At 43.1% G+C, this 17397-nt stretch overlaps 1 protein-coding gene across 2 annotated transcripts in view; it reads left to right on the top strand.

Annotated features, from left to right (window-relative positions):
- The window catches only part of LOC126183462 (trehalase-like), a 262929-nt gene that overhangs the window by 98718 nt on the left and 146814 nt on the right, over positions 1 to 17397 (top strand). The window lies entirely within an intron of this gene.

Below are 17397 nucleotides of genomic sequence, written 5' to 3' on the forward strand. Positions count from 1 at the left end.
TTCAGCATCTCCGTGACGCTATCAGATGAGTCGAACAAACTTGTGACTATTCGTGCTGGCCTTGTTTGTCTGCATGCAGCGTCCTCAGTTGGAATAGGTCCCACACAGTTGAGCAATATTCTAGGATGGGTGGCACGAGTGTTTTGTAAGCATTCTCCTTTGTACACTAAATGCACTGGATATTTCCACTCGCTTCACCTACGAGGGAACCTGAATAATCATTCTGTTACATAACCGTACAAACTGCACACCCAGATATTTGTTTAAGTTGACTAATTGCAGTTGTGATTTTCTAATATTGTAGTCATAGATTACAACGTTTTGTGAGGTACAAGATTTTACGTTTCTGAACATTTAAAATTAGTTTGCCAGTTGATGAAACCTCCCCGGGTTATCAGCCGACTGAGAAGATTTCAGCAATGAAATTCGAAGAAAAAGCCTGCATTCCAATAAAGTTTGCCAATCTACGCACCACTATCGAATCTTATCAAGATCTGACTGCATATTCGTGCACATATTTTCAGCTAGTATGGGAGAGCGTTGTACCTGGAGAACAGTGTATCTAGGAGCACGTGATGTTTCCTGGTCGGTGTTCTAATCTAGTTAGCGATTTTAGACTCACAAGAAAAAACCCACACTAGAGACTGCCATAAGCAGTTTCCGGCGTTTTCTACTGTTTCTGTTGTTGTGAAATTTGAGGTTGTGTTTTATACAGCGTTTGTACATATTATGAGATCTACATATTTAAGTGTTCGTTGTTGTGAAAAATGTCGAGTTAAGTGGCGGGGTAAGTCATTTCAAAGGTCGGAGGAAGGCAACAGCATCGCATCTCCATCAGGACCATGCCTAGCAACGCACTGTGTTGTTCAAAACAGTCTTCGGACTGATGACTGCTTCACTTTTACCTTTTGTAATACATTAAAGCTATTTGGAGGATACTGTTCATTCTTTAGTTACGGAGTTTTATGATGAGTAAAGTTCTGTATATTTTTAAAACTAATTACGTAACATGTGGACGGTTAAGGCATACTTCGTCAGTTGGACACCGTCTCGAAGCTTGAAACGGAAGAAGGTCTTCCCTTATGGAACCCTTCATATTTGCTAATGAACTGAGTATCTGTAGTGTCTTAATAAATTTCGTGTCTTGAAAATAGAAACTTGTGTTAGTTGCTAGCAGCTTCTATCTCAAACCGTTTTTAATTTCTAACTGGATTCTGATATTACTTCTTCCTAGTCTGATTTCACTTACTGGTTATTGGCTACGTAGTACAGTAATAATATAACATACTGACTTTAAAATACGGTACTGACAAGATTTTCTGGATTGTAATACTTTTAGTTTCCAACAGGACGTTTTTTTATAGGCACATGACCGTGTTGTGCTTTGGAACAGCTTTTTACACTTGTAAAAACCTTACTTCTCCGGAGTAACTTTTGTTATTTCAGAAAAGAGACTACAGCACGCTGAAAAGAATGTTACCGTTTCAAAATGCTATAAGAAAATGTGTTAAGTTTCAAAATGCTATAAGAAAATGTGTTAAACTTTGTCACAGGGCTGGATAGAGACGAAAGCCTGAAAAGTACTGCAAGGTGCAGCACTCTCCCCTGCTTCATTATATGATAACTCTCCTTAAATTCTAAACTCCATCCGAACAGGCCTCGGAAGACCCAATGGTTCCGAACGACCGTCCTGTCAACCACAGCCGACGGGCGTCATTGGATGAGGATATGGAGGGACATGTGGTCAGCACACTGCTCTCCTGGTAGTTGTCAGTCTTCGTGACAGGAGCCGCTTCCTATCAGCCACGTAGCCCCATAAGGGCTGAGTGTATCCCGCTTGCCAACGGCGCTCGGCAGACGCGAATGGTCACCCATCCAAGTTCTATCCAGATCCCATTGCGTTTAACTTCGGTAATCTAACAGGAACCCGTATTATCACAACGGCAAGGCCGTTGGCCATTGTAGATAACTTCATCATAAGTAAAAAGTTTGAAGTTAGTATTAATATTGTCCGTCACGTCATTAGTATACAACATGAACAGCAAGCGTCCCAACACATTACCCAGGGGCAAGCCGGGAGTTCTACATCTATCGATGACCCTCCATCCAAGATAACTTGCTGCATCATCCCTACCAAGCAATCCTCACCCCAATAACAAATATTGTTTGCTACTCTATGAGACGTTTGTAATCGTACTTTCGTTAATAACTGTTGCTACGGTATCGAGTCAAATATTTTCCGGAAGTCAAGAAAAACTACTCATACCTGACTGCCTTGATCCATGGCTTTCAGGATTTCATTTGAGAAAACCCCGAGTTAGGTTTCGCATGACCCTGACATTCCGTAGTGGCCGAGCGGTTCTAGGCGCTACAATCTGGAACCGCGCTGCCGCTACGGTCGCAGGTTCGAATACTGCCTCGGGCATGGATGTGTGTGAAGTCCTTAGGTTAGTTAGGTTGAAGTAGTTCTAAGTTCTAGGGGACTGATTACCTCAGAAGTTAAGTCCCATAGTGCCCAGAGCCATTTGAACTATTTTTGAACCCTGAACTTCGCGCCGAGATAATGCATGGGATAGATATAGTGGCTGCCGTCTATTTGGTGCGCCAAGAGGCATACCGACTGAGCAAAGTGCTACGTTTTATTTACATATCCACGGCGGGGGGCGTGGGGGGGGGAGGGGGGGGCGCATACACTCTCTCCGCCTCTCCTTCCTTCCTCATCCCATTACCGCTCTCGAGGTATCAACCAGAGTGCAATTAGCATGAGGTTCACATAGATGGTCCACACAGGTGCGCGCGAACGTGCTCATTGAGCGGTAGTTAACTGAAACTGTACACTTGATAACACGTACCGGTGCACTATCTGATCAAACTATCCGGACACCTATTAGTGGATATAATACGGGGGGGGGGGGGGAGGGCACCCTTCGCCTTTACGACGGTTTGAATTTTCTTGTGGACATTTTCAATGAGGTTCCTGAATATTTGTGGAGGAATAACAGCTGTTCGATCTCAAGAACTGAAACTACACAACGTGGTAATGTTGGACACTGGAGTCTGGAGCGGAGTAGAAGTTCAAATTCATCTCAAAGGTGGTCCATTTGGTTCAGGTCGGGCCTCTGGGCAGGCCAGTCCATTTCGGGAGCGTCATGAACTACAACCGTTGCCTCACAGATACTGATTTGTAACAGGGAGCATTGTCATGCTGATACAAACAATCATCGATTCCGAACAGTTCCTCTACTGTACCCAGTACGCAATGCTGTAAAATGTGTTCATATCCTCCCACATTTAGCGTTTAGATAAGGTGACCACACCCAGACCACTGCAAACACCCCTATATCTTAACGCAGCCTCCTCGGTACTTTACTGTTGACACTGTACATGATAGCAGGTAACGTTCTTCTTCGCCAAATTCAGACCATTTCCATCGGATTGCCACAGGGTATAGCGTCATTCATCACTCCATATCACTCGTTTCCAATCATCGACTGTCAAGTGACGTTGCTCTTTACACTACCTGCAGCACTGACTACAGACATGTGTGGCTTATGAGGAGCTGCTCGACCATTGCACCCCATACTTTTTAACTTCCTACGCACAGTCACTGTGCTAGCTGGACTACTGGTGGCACTTTGGAACTCACGCGTGATTCCTTCCTCTAATTTCCTGAGCTATTTTACAACCACCCACCGCAATGCTCGACGGTCCCTGTTCGTCAGTGCATGAGGTATGCCTGGTGTCAAGCTGTGGTCGTTCCTCCGCATTTCCACTTCACAGTCACGTCACCAACAGTCGACTTGGGCAGCATGAGATGGGTTGAAATGTCCCTTCAAATGGTTCAAATGGCTCTAAGCACTATGGGACCTAACTTCTGAGGTCATCATCCCGCTAGAACTTAGAACTACTTAAACCTAGCTAACCTAAGGACATCACACACATCCATGGCCGACACAGGATTCGAACTTGCGACCGTAGCAGCAGCGTGGTTCCAAACTGAAGCGCCTAGAACCTCTCGGTCACAGCGGCCGGCTGAAATGTCCCTGATGGAACTGTTACTGAGGTGGCATCCAACGACTAGCCCACGTTCGTAGTCACTGGACTCTCCTGACTGACGCATTCTGCTTCTCTAATGACAACACAGTAATCCTCGCCTCCTTTTGCACTGGCGATACGCCTCTCATGACATCAGGTGGTCAATTCCGCATTACATAGGTGTCATGATACCATATAGTTTATTTTATTTTCGAAACGCGTCTTGTGTTTTAATGTGAATGATTTTGTGAGCGAAGCCGATATTTGTATTGAATATGAGCATAGCTAACGAATCTTATACACATTTACTGTCCTGAGAAGGTATAAAAGAAAGTAAAAAAAATTCATCTTGAAGAGAAACTTATGCCTCAGGCGTCGTCGAAACTCAAAATGCTGATTGACTAAATGACCTTACAGATGAACGCTAGTCTCTTCACAATACCTACACCAATATTTATATGAACTGACATATTGTCAAGGTAGAAGCCATCAATTGATACAATGTTTTAACAATTTTATTTCCAGGCAAAATCACTGTTATCTGTTCATTTCTGTGGATAGTTAAAAAGTAAAATCATACAACTAATATTTGTGTTGCATTACTGATTAAGGAATATAGGTAGCGGTTTCACTTCTCGTCGGCATCGACATTGCTAGAAATAGAGCGATCGCTCACATACGTAATCGGCTGTGGTCTTTTCAAAGGAACCACCATCATGGAGTGATGCAGATGATGCAGTTATCTGCAACGCAGAAGTCTGACAGAAACTGCACGAATATTCAGTCTAATATTGATAAGATTTGAAAGTGATGCAAAGATTGGCAACTTGCGTTAAATATTCAGAAATGTAGAACTGTACACTTCATAAAACTAAGAAACGTGACATATTATGACTAAAAATAGCAGTGAGTCACAGCTGGAATCGGTAAACACCACAAATATAGGGTTGATAGAAGAGATAGAGAAAATCCAACGTAGAGCAGCGCGCTTCGTTACAGGATCATTTAGTAATCGCGAAAGCGTTACAGAGATGACAGATAAACTCCAGTGGAAGACTTTGCAGGAGAGAAGCTCAGTAGCTGGGTACGGGCTTTTGTTGAAGTTTCGAGAACATACCTTCACCGAGGAGTCAAAAAGTATATTGCTCCCTCCTACGTATATCTCGCGAAGATACCATGAGGATAAAATCAAAGAGGTTAGAGACCACACGAGGCATACCGACAATCTTTCTTTCCACGAACAATACGAGACTGGAATAGAAGGGAGAACCGATAGAGGTACTCAAAGTACCCTCCGCCACACACAGTCAGGTGGCTTGCAGAGTAGGGATCTAGATGTAGATGTAGAAGTTGTTTGGAAGCATCGTTGTCCACACTTCTCACACGTCCAAATCCTGTATTAAAATGAAATATCTGGCTGTAACTAACAACAAGCAGGAATATGAAATGAGTCGATCACATAGTCCCAGTCGCAGGTAAAGTAGGGGGCAGACTCGGGTTCATTGGTAGAATAATAGGGAATGGAATCAGTCTACAAAATTGACTGCATAGACTCGTACGATCCATCCTGGAATATGGCTCAAGTATGTGGGACCCTCTACCAAATAGGACTATCCGGCAATATTCAATAGATGCAAAGAAGGGCAGCACCAATGATTACAGATTTGCACGACCCTCAGGAAAGTGCCACAAGGCTGTTGAAAGATTTAAACTGGCGGACGCTTCAACAGAGACGCAAGCTACCTCGTGCAAACCTACTTCGAAATTTTGTAGATCCCATAGATATCGCGCACACAGAGATATTTAAGCAATGATTCTTCCCGCTCTCTGTACGTGAATGGAAGGGGAAAATCCCTAATAACTAGTACAATGCAACGTACCCTTCGCCACGCGTCGCACAGTGGTTTGCAGTCTATGGATGTAGATGTAGATGTTGTTTAGAGATGGGACAGAAAACTAATAGCAGGGTGGCTAGTGCGGGAGCTTGACCCCCATTTCTTCCGAGCAGGAGTACAGTGCCTAATAGCGTGTAAATAAGGCACGAAGACGCTGTAAGTTTTCCGCCCGCTCAGCTGTTCTTGGCGTGCGTGGGCGGCGCGCGGCCGCGGTAGTAACAGCGCGAAGTGGTCCCACAAACACGTCCCACGCCGCGACCTTGCGTCTGGCAATCACAGCCAAGACAGGCGGCTCGCTTCGTGGACATCAGCGCGTTGTCGCCTCGAGCGTTATCCCCGACACTCAGACCCGACAGACCCTCTATAGTCTGCCTGCTGCCGTGTCCTCGGGGTGGCATCGCTGCCTCTTAGGTCGGATCTCTTAGATTCGGGTCCTGTTTCGGGCACGGGTGTGAGTTTTAAATGTGGCTTTACAATTTTTGTAAATTTTAGATGTACTGCAAAACTGCGCAACTTTGTGACAGTTTTAGTAGTTTTTGTAACCTAACCTTTTACAAATATGAACTGCGACGTTTAATTTCCACATAATTTTATACGATTTGTCTCTAATTCTGATAAAAATAAAGTCTGTTTGCGCAGTGAGGTATTCGGAATACTCCTCCCTCCCCTCCCAGACAACATTGTGACATGAAGTCTAAGACAGAGAAAATGGAGTTAAATTCGTCTGCGAAAGCAATGGGCTGACCTGGTTTTTTTCTTTTATATAACACACAGTTATAACTTCGTTACTAATTATTAGTTGTATTAGTTTTGTTTTATCCACGTACAGGAAAATGTTTCTAAGTAAGTTTGCCAGTTTGGTAAGATTAATTTTTCTAATTTTCTTAAAATCCAAATAATTGCAGACCTATCCTCAGCTAAAACAAACTACGAATGAAAAAGTTGTCGCCAAACGTGTTCTTCGTTTGGCTCCCTTAAAACGTTACAAAAGAGCATTACAGAAATTGTATATGGAACGTTAGTAAGTATCGTCTCGGAGCCAAAGACAGCAGTCTCGTGCGCCAACTTTTACGCTAAAACAACAACAGACACTAAATGTATCTGGTGGGCTGCTTGAATTTGCGCCGCAACGGCCTCATTGGCTAACTTCAATGCTAATTAACTAGGAAACGGTGCAACGAATCGAACTTTTTTAAAAAAAATGGTTTAAATGGTTCTGAACACTATGGGACTTAACTTCTAAGGTCATCAGTCCCCTAGAACTTAGAACGACTTAAACCTAACTAGCCTAAGGACATCACACACATCCATGCCCGAGGCAGGATTCGAACCTGCGACCGTAGCGGTCACGCGGTTCCAGACTGTAGCGCCTAGAACCGCACGGCCACACCGGCCGGCAATCGAACTTTTTCTTAATAGTTATTTCTCAACGCAACCTTCCCTGCAACATCCTTACAAGCTTTTCAGACTGTTTCTGATCACCCTGTATATACCGTGAGTACCGACAGCCCCATAACACTATCTTTGGATATTACCCAAGCTACTTTTACATCAGACGATGTCATATCGTTAAGGCCGATTCACAGATTCGTTCCCATCTATTGATGTTTTGAATACCACTCCACTGTCTCAGTATCTCAGTCCATCACAGTTTCCTATGGGGATTAAGTTGTGGCGGCTAAAGAGAAGAGTTTCTGGATTTTGTTTTGCTTACCGTGGAAGCATGTGGCGAGACTGTTAAAGACCAGGTCAATAGATGGGAACAAATCCTTGAATCGTCTCTTACAGACAAGTCGTCACAAGTGCTCTCCTACTAATGATCATCAATTATCATTTTCTTACGCCTTTTTCACATCATTGGTGCAGTATCAGCATGGCCATTAACTGATGTGGCAAGGTTAATTTAAGGGGTGGTCAGATGCCCTTCCTGTCGCCATCTCATTACCCCCCAGGACGGAATATGTATACCCCAACTGTCTGCGTGTAGTGTTATCGACGTGAAAGTGAGTGAAAGTTTTCTAAATGTTTGAGAATCGTTTAACTGAGACTGGAATTGGGAATCAGCCCAGTATTCATATAGTGGGGTGTTGAAAACTGCCTAAAAACCACATCCCGGCTGACCAGCACGCCAACCCTCACCGTTAATCCGCCGTCCGCCGGCGCACACACCCCCCCCCCCTCTCGGAAGGGTTGGATTGGGTTGTTTAGGGGAGGAGACCAGACAGCGAGGTCATCGGTCTCATCGGATTAGGGAAGGTCGGGGAAGGAAGTCGGCAGTGCCCTTTCAAAGGAACCATCCCGGCATTTGCCTCGAGCGATTTAGGGAAATCACGGAAAACCTAAATCAGGATGGCCGGACGCGGGATTGAACCGCCGTCCTCCAGTCTCGGAAGCAGCGCTTTAAAATGCACAGCTATCCATGCGGATGCTCTCTTACCAATGATTATCATCGTTATATGGTTTATTTGCAGTATCTCCTTTGCTAATATGGTCCGTATTCATTGACAGATAGCGCCATTTTTCTACATCGGGCTACATTGTACTGAGCGGATAGACTCTAGTCTGTCGGTAATGCTCGAAATCTTATGCTAACGATTAAGAGAACGTTCACAGTGGTTTAGGGTAGGTTTGCACTTAGGTGAAAAGACACTTCAGGTCCAGTGAATTTTGCCAACCACTTAAAATGCGAGCTAAATAATCATTTAGTAATATTTACTTTGAATTTAAAACATCGGCACTGTACGTAACAAAACTAACTGAAGCGTGTAAAGTCGAAGAGAAGCTTATGTGGGTGCCTCTTCACAGCCGTACATTGCAGTAACTTATATGAACCATAACACTTGTCACCTCATCGCTAGCAAATTCTTAGAATAAATAGTGAACTGGCGTGGAATTTTCCTGTACACAGAGCCAGTGTCACTGTCCAGTGGCGAGGACAGACGGAGCAGGCCGAGTGACAGAAGCAGATGACTTAATATATTCGTCCCCCTCTATAAAGCTATACAGCGTTGCGGCACAATGCACGGCAGCTCAATAAGTTGTGATCACCTTGGTCAATAATTTTAACACATTCTTTAGAGGAATGGTTATGTATAGCAACAGACCATATTATGAACAGTACCGTTAGTAATGTGTATCTGAAAGGCTAGGAGTGAGGACTGGGAGATAATAAGAGTCGGGCCTTGAAGTGTTTTCAAATGACTGATTTCCTAAGAGCGTTGCAAGTACAAGCCAAACAATCGGATTCACGTCCCAGACCATAAAATGCTTTTAACGTTTCACGAAGTTTCCAGATTTTACTAAGGAGTGTTTGTTGAGTTACCCGAGTAATTTATTCTGTTTGTCTATCACTTACATACCACAATCATTAGAACGGAATGAGTAGATAACTGATTTGAAGTATTTAAATCCATCTACCACTATCTCAGAGACATGACGTTTCTCACACATAAATATCAAACAACATAAAACTACTGAGTAATGAGCAATTTGAGGCCATGGGTTCTAGATACCAAACCACATAAAATATCGCCTGGAAGCCTCTGGCAAACCACCTTGGATGTTGTCATCAACACAATGAGATATTTTGATGTGTAGCACGATGTTAGCTTGTGTTTAGTTTTCCACGCACCCTTCCGTAACATAATGTTCCTGAACTGTTCCCAGAGTAATTTTGCGCAATCCGTCATGAAGTGTTAAAGCCGCAGAATAATTATTATTATGGCTATAGAGAGTATTTCTTTCTTTCGATAATGGATACTGTGTTTCTTAGGAGAAGCACTGAAAAAGAGAACCCCTGCTAAATCTTATGGCGTCAGAGAGACTAATCTCGACACAATATACATGGCGCGGCCAGTAATGACGATGTCGTGACCCGCGCTATGCGTCGCGATTTCTGTAGTCCTCACGTCTCATAATCATAAATATGTACATATTTTATGTCTTATAATTTTTCTCTTTCTCTGAATTATGTACATGCAAGGAAAAGGTTTCAAAATTTGGTAACCGTACAATGCGATATGTAGAGATGTGTCGTAGCTTCGCGTGACAGCCCACCCTCACGTACTTCAAGCAAAAAACAGCAATAAGTAGTGCGTTTCGTTGCGAAAGGGAATTATTCTCAATATACGATATTTATAAATTTATTTCCCGTTTTAAAACAAAATCATTTTTGTGCCATTAATATAAGTATGGCATGTTGGGGGTAACAAGAAGGTGTAAGATGACGAACAAATGCACAATAGTAGAAACAGGAGCTGTGGGTGTGTTAGTAAATGACACAAACTGAAATATAGATGGACGCCTTGGATTCACTGTCATCGATCATCCTCCATATAGTCTCGACTTGGCCCCATCCGATTTTCATTTGTTTCCTAAACTCAAAGTACACTTCGAGGACTTCACTTTGACAACAATGAAGGGGTGGTAGCAGAGGTGGCGTTGTGGCTCGGTCAACAGAGTCAAACATTCTACAGTGACGATATCAACAAACTGGACTCTCGTTGGGAGAAATGTGTTCACCGCCAGGGTGACTATGTCGAGAAATAAATGTGACACGAAGAATTAAAAAAATGATCGTATGGCATTGTTGGCCGGGAGACCCCATTCGGGGTTGTTCGGCCGCCGTATTGCAAGTCCTTTTTAGGTGACGCCACAGCGGCGACTTGCGACTCAATGATGATGAAAGACACACAACACCCAGTTCCCTGCCGGGAATCGAACCCGAGCTCTCGGCGTGGTAGGCGGTAACGCCACCGCTACGCTACGCAGGCGGACACGAAGAATAAAGATATAGAATGTTAATAACGTTTATCTTATTTAAAAAAGCTGTAAGAGTTTTCACATAGAAAAATTCGGAGGCTTTACTTTTCAGCACGCTCTCGTACATGTGGTCCGGAACGCATTTTCACGTTCTCATCCTGGTTGTAATTAGGTTGTTCACCTGTCTAATCTCACCTCGCGGCAAGACTATTGAGCAATACGAAACACTTATTTTCAAATCTACATTATTTCTATCTTGAAGATGGCAGTATCATCATCCAGTAACTTCATCTATAGTCCAATAATCTACATCCATTGACCTCAGTGGCGTAGATTAAACGGTAAGCAAAGGAAGGTCACCTGACTGCAGGTGTTCTAAGCCTTCAGATCTTCTGTGACCTCCGTATAGTCCAGTTATTCGCCCGCCTCTCGTGGTGGTGCGGTAGTGTTCTCGCTTCCCACCGCCCGGGTTCCCGGGTTCGATTCCCGGCGGGGTCAGGGATTTTCTCTGCCTAGTGATGGCTGGGTGTTGTGTGCTGTGCTTAGGTTAGTTAGGTTTAAGTAGTTCTAAGTTCTAGGGGACTGATGACCATAGATGTTAAGTCCCATAGTGCTCAGAGCCATTTGAACCAGTCCGGTTATTAGCGACGAATACACTCGGTTCGTCTGTGCAATATTGTCTCGTCATGCCTGTACGGATGTCCTTTGAATGTGCTGAGTCATTTGCATTCTCTTTTCTGCAGCGTGGAATCAGGTGCTGGAATAAAAAGCAGAGTCGGTGAATTATGACACCGTATTAGCGTTACTCATTGTTGTGGAAAGTGTCAAGAGGAGATTCACTGCTGATCTTCGCTGTCAGAATCCTTTGTGCTAATGTGTGGTAATGGTGGGATTAAAGATGCCGGCAGTATACAACGGCAGAGGTGACCGGCTACGCGTGCACTGTTCTCGACGCTCTTCGCCGCTTTATTGTAAATAGGCGACTGGTGGTTGACTGCTTGCCTGCTTTAGTGTCAGTATCCTGAAATCGCACCATGAAGCGGCGAGTGCCGGTTTTATCCGGTACAGCGTGCCATTAGGAACGGCGCAAAGCGGAGTAGGAGGGCCCGGGAACCTGTCCTCACGTGACGGTCAGCTGTTCTCCCAAGGACAGCCAGTCAGGAAAGCTGTATCGAGACGACAGTTCACAATACAGGCGCGGCTACCACGGCCACACGGGAGGCACGTTCCTGCGGAGGCAGCGCTTCCGATAGAAAGACTCCCGTTTCGAAATGGAGTTTCGGAAAGAAAATTTCTTTCTCGTTGGCGTGAATGATGATCCCCCTTTCAGGGTTTCAGTAGCAATGGATGGTTAAGAGACGTCGAAGAGTGCTGCGTCTTACTCGTTCATCTTCATTGCGTCAACAGGAAAGAGAATTAAAGCTTAACACCTTGTACGAAGGAAAGGAAAATTAGCATTTAACGTCGTTTCAGATTAAGAGACATTTCAGACGGAGCATAGGCTCGGACTGGACGAAGAGAGGACGGCGACCTTTTTGAAGGAATCATCGTATCATTCGCCTTAAGTGATTTAATGAACTCATTCTTTGGTAGTTATAAGTTTCAAATCTCTGTTCTGCAATCGTTACGGGGTTATTCAAAATGATGGAACAAATTTCAAACATTTATTGCTTCTAAACTACAAAATATAGAAACACACAATTCCAACGTTCCTGGAAAAAGAAAAGTTCAAATGTTTATGTATTCAATGTGAGCACCATGTTGTTACACGACAAGTATCAAAACGGTGGCTCAGTTCCTTCCACACACGAAATAGCTGGCCTCTCGTTATCGAATTCGCAGCTTCAACAATGCGATGTCACAGACTTTCGAGCGTGTCAGGTATAGGGGGGATAAAAACGCGGTATTTTACGTAAAGCCACAGATAAATGTCACAAGGTGTGAGGTCTAGAAACCTCGGAGGCCACCGGCTATGAAGCTCATTTTCTACTCCTCCTCTTCCAATCCAGAGTCCTAACGTCTGACGTGCTTAGAGAATTAAATCCAATTTCCATCCTTCCATAAAGTATAATGGGCTGTGTCTTCGCTCTGAAGTAGCCAAACCCCTTTAAATATTTATCTCTCGATCTAATAACATTACTACCGACACTAAAATCAAGGGGAAAAAAAAACAGATTAGAACGCACCATCCCATCGACATAGATGTCATTAAAGGCTGAGCATAAGTTAGAGATGGACCAGTTATAGGAAATTAGATTCAGTCTTTTTGAAGAAATTATCCTGTGCATTTACTTCAAATGACCTAGGGATTCCGAGGATGACACACCTGGAATTTCAACTATACTCTTACCGAATACGAGCCCAGCGTATAAATTCTGAAGTACATTGGTGGCTCGTAGTTTCAGAGAATTAAAGAACAATGTTATATCTCCTCGGAGAGTTCTTCGGTTCATATTAGGGAAGATTATAAGAACAATATGAACGTGTTCGGCAGCATGGTCATGCGTTCAAAACCATTTTCAGTCATGATAGACTTCTGGATATGTGAATTGGCTCTGAGATACATGTAAAGGAAGAAAAACTTTTAGTTTCGCTTCCTCGGGTTATGCTGATTTTACAAATCACGGTCCATATGTGGATCGTGTAAATTCCATTTTGTGAGTTTTACGTATTTAACTGGCCAGTGAACCAAACCAGTTGTTAATCCAACCTGCAGATCCGATTAAGACTAGCTTAACCTCTAACGTCGTAAGAGGGAGGATGGACTGTTCATTTTTAGCCATCCAGGTTTATGTATTCCGTGATTTCTCTAAATCGCTCCAGGCAAATACCAGATGGTTCCTTTCAAAGGGCACAGCCGATTTCTTTTCCTATTCTTGAAACATTCTGAGCTTGCACTCCGTCTCTAATAACTTCGATGGCGACGGAATATTAAATCCTAATCTTCCTTCCTTCCTTTTGTACGTTAAATGAATAGTTCTGAGTATATCCATCAAATTAATTTCAGTTTCAATAACAAAGATAGCAACCCACATCTATGAAACCACATTTGACAAAAGCATCGTACATCAGATAACACTTTGCCATGTGAAACCTAAAGCAGAGTTAATCTTTTTTCGTATAATTTAGTCGTCAAATTACGTCCGAGAAAACTCTAAATTGCCATTTTTCATCACGCGCTTTCGTCGCATTTTTAAAAGTTGAAATATTTATTTTAATTGACAGACAAAAATATTATTTTAACAAATACAGCAATCATGGCTATTTCCCTAGAACAAAAATTTCTTACTTCGTAAAATTCATAAAAGAGTTTAAATCGAGTGCTTGAGATACTTGTCAGGTCAGCTTTGTGAAAGATACCGAAGGATTTCAAAGACGTACGGCTTTGGTTTTAATAGACAGATCAGGGAATACGAGACTTGTAAAGATGCTCGAAGAACCGAACCTGGGAATCTTTAGAGGAAAGGCGTCATTCTTTCACCAAATGCTGTTGGATTCATCCGGAAAACTAGTACTCAAAACAGACAGCAACAAAAAATAACAGCTACCCTCGCTATGTGTTTCGTGTAACGGAAGGAACGCGAGGATGAAGGAGGTGGAGGCATTACAGCATTTTTCCTTCACTCCATCTGTGAATGGGGCAGGGAATGGAGCCACTACTTACTGTAAGTGAGCTATACTGTATAATGCCTAGTGGGATATTTGTGTTGTGATAGGTGTTGTTTTCTGACATTTGTGATAACTGACGAGATATATATCGCATAAAATTTAGAAAGTTTATGACACAAATAGCCCCAATTTTATGATTATTTATTTATTTTCGTATTGCCGGTTTCGAGTTTCCTTTCTGAAGGATTTCTTATCCTTATACACTACTCATTAGTAGCAGAAGCTTTGTCAGGTGCAACAGTACATATTTTCATATCCGCGCATGGCGGTATTATATGTTGGTCTCGTTTGTATTCTTATACCCGAACGTTAAATGTACCAATCATCATAACCAGTCTGGTGTAACTTTAAAAAATGCGCAGATAATTAAAGTGATAACGTGTGTTCAGTAAAACAAAACTCAAACTTGAAGTTGTAACTCGCTCTTAATTTCTATAGGAGAAAGAGATGTTTGTGCTTAACGTCCGATCGATATGTAGATGATTATAGAGGGGATTTATTTAAATAATAATATATATACAACAAAGGGACAAAGTATCTGGAGGTTTCTGAAGAAATAAAATTATTTCTGCTTCCCTGTATTTTCCAATGTTTACGATGATTATCAGAAATACCAGCAGTAGTCAGAGCTTGGACAAGAAGAACTCACAATTCATGCTGTAACGTAACTTTGCGTGAAGATAGGTGTCTCCGAACGTCACCAGCTATAGGAGAAAGTCTATCAATGTAAGCGCTAAGTCGCGCGGATAAACTTTCGTGAACAATGAACAACGAAGGCTATAGTCCGCGGAAAAACCAAAGGTGTTACGAACACTCATTAATGGTGGCCTGATAATTTCTGTAAGAGCACGCCAAGCGTATCGTCACGGGCAGCGAACAGAGCCTGTCACAAGGCCGCCAGCCGCCTTGCAACTCGTTTACGAATCTCACGCACCGTTACTCCCGATACCTTGTTTTAATGTCAGCAGAAACGCTCTAAGTCCTGCGATCTGTTCAGCATGGATCATGGGGAACAATAATCCTACTTGGACCCTCCTGCTCTCATGTTATAAAGGATCTTCTTGTCTTGTTGAAATCTGACAGTACGGGACTCTGACTTTGTGCAAATACAAATAACCCGGTTCCGAATCTCAGCGGCTGATCAAACATATACTGTCGTCTGACGATGAACCTTTCGTGTTATAAATTCACAATATCACCAAGCCCGCTGCGTTGTTCATAATCTTCAAACTTATGCTTCTAATGTCAGTTGTCAAAGTAGCTAACGATTTTTCATTTGGGTGACAACTATACGCGATCATCCACAGTCGATCCTTCTGCCATGCAACATGTTGTTTAGCTGTTAGCTGCAAATAACTAGAAACAGGCAGACACTTCATCCCAAACTACACTTGACTTCAAGTTAACCGCATTCGAAACCTCACCAGTCAGATACCTTACCACATAACTTCAGACAACGGTACCCACCCCGTAACATTTTATAGATTACTTTCCAACTCAAGGGTAAATTATGAATTTTTCGACCATTATTGTAACGCTATATCTGACGCTCGTCGCAAAACAGAACGTTTTTGTAATTTGATGCCTCAGTACTGAAGCATACCATGTCTTGCTACGCTTTTCATATTGCCATCTTTTTGTTCATTAGCGCTAGCGCGATGGCGCGATGGCGCGCGAACCGGAAATACCAAATTCGTGTCCCGGTGATGAGAGAAATATCATCACTCTTATTTAGCCAGAAAGACGACAAGCTCTGATCGCGCACCGTTCCTGATCGCCAGTTCATGCGTTATTGTCGTGAATGAAATTTGTGACATCTCCGCAGTATCTCACGGAGGTAGGTCATGTAGTGCTGGTAATCGTAATTCACCCTTCGGTAACGGACATTAAGTTTGGCGACGCTCTAGGTGTTATTCAACTGGATTAAGACAGATTTACTTCTAGTCTGCTAAGTGTGCAATTTTTGTGAATCGAGACACTCTCAATCAGGAGCTATCCCGTCGAAAGCCAGTAGGCAAGAGTTTAACGTCCTGTCTCCGTGGAGGTCATTAAATACGAAGCATTCTATGGCCTGATTGGGAAACGGCGGAAAACTTAAAATTAGGATGGGTGGACATTTATTCGAACCGCAGCCCGTTCACTGATAAAACGAGGTAAGAATGATTTTTTGTTGCTATTAAACTTGGTCCCATCGAGACGGGTAGTTGCTCATATTCGAAATTTTGTCAGTTTTCATGTTCTTTTGCATTTGGCGCTGTTCATCTGCAGAGTAATAAATACAGGGTGATTCAAAAGTCGTGTCACATAGGACAATGTATACATTTTTAATTCAATAGTCTTGGTCGATAGGACAAATACGAATTAAGAGACGTGACAGGAGCGATAATTCGAAGCAAAAAAGTATAGAAAACATGGGCTTTAAAATGCACACCTTAAGAGCTACAAGCGCTTCTTCATCTGCGTAGTTGATCTCTGGGTTGTATGACACTTGTATACGACGCAGACAAAGTAAACGAAACAGAAACGTTGTGTTGGTCGAGGCACACGGGAACACCCTATACAAGCGTAGCAAATACGTCCATACGTGATTAGTAGGTGGACACTTAACACCAGTGAGAAAAACAGATACCGCAGTTTAATTGCTCACATTTCGCATGCTTAATGTCAGAGCGTTCTATAATGAGGTGATAAAAGTCATGGGGTACATCCTAATGTCATGTCGGAACCCCTTCTACTGGGCGTTCAAAAATGGTTGAAATGGCTCTGAGCACTATCGGACTTAACTTCTGAGATCATCAGTCCCCTAGAACTTAGAATTACTTAAACCTAACTAACCTAAGGACATCACACACATCCATGCCCGAGGCAGGATTCGAACCTGCGACCGTAGCGGTCGCGCGGTTCCAGACTGTAGCACCTCGAAACCGCTCGGCCACTTCGGCCGGCTACTGGGCGTAGTGAAGCGCTTCGACATAGCATGGACTCAACAAGTCGTTGTTAGTCCCCTGCAGAAATACTGAGCCTGGCCAAATCATTC

Source organism: Schistocerca cancellata, chromosome 4 (genome assembly GCF_023864275.1).
Source record: "Schistocerca cancellata isolate TAMUIC-IGC-003103 chromosome 4, iqSchCanc2.1, whole genome shotgun sequence".
Lineage (NCBI taxonomy): Eukaryota > Metazoa > Arthropoda > Insecta > Orthoptera > Acrididae > Schistocerca > Schistocerca cancellata.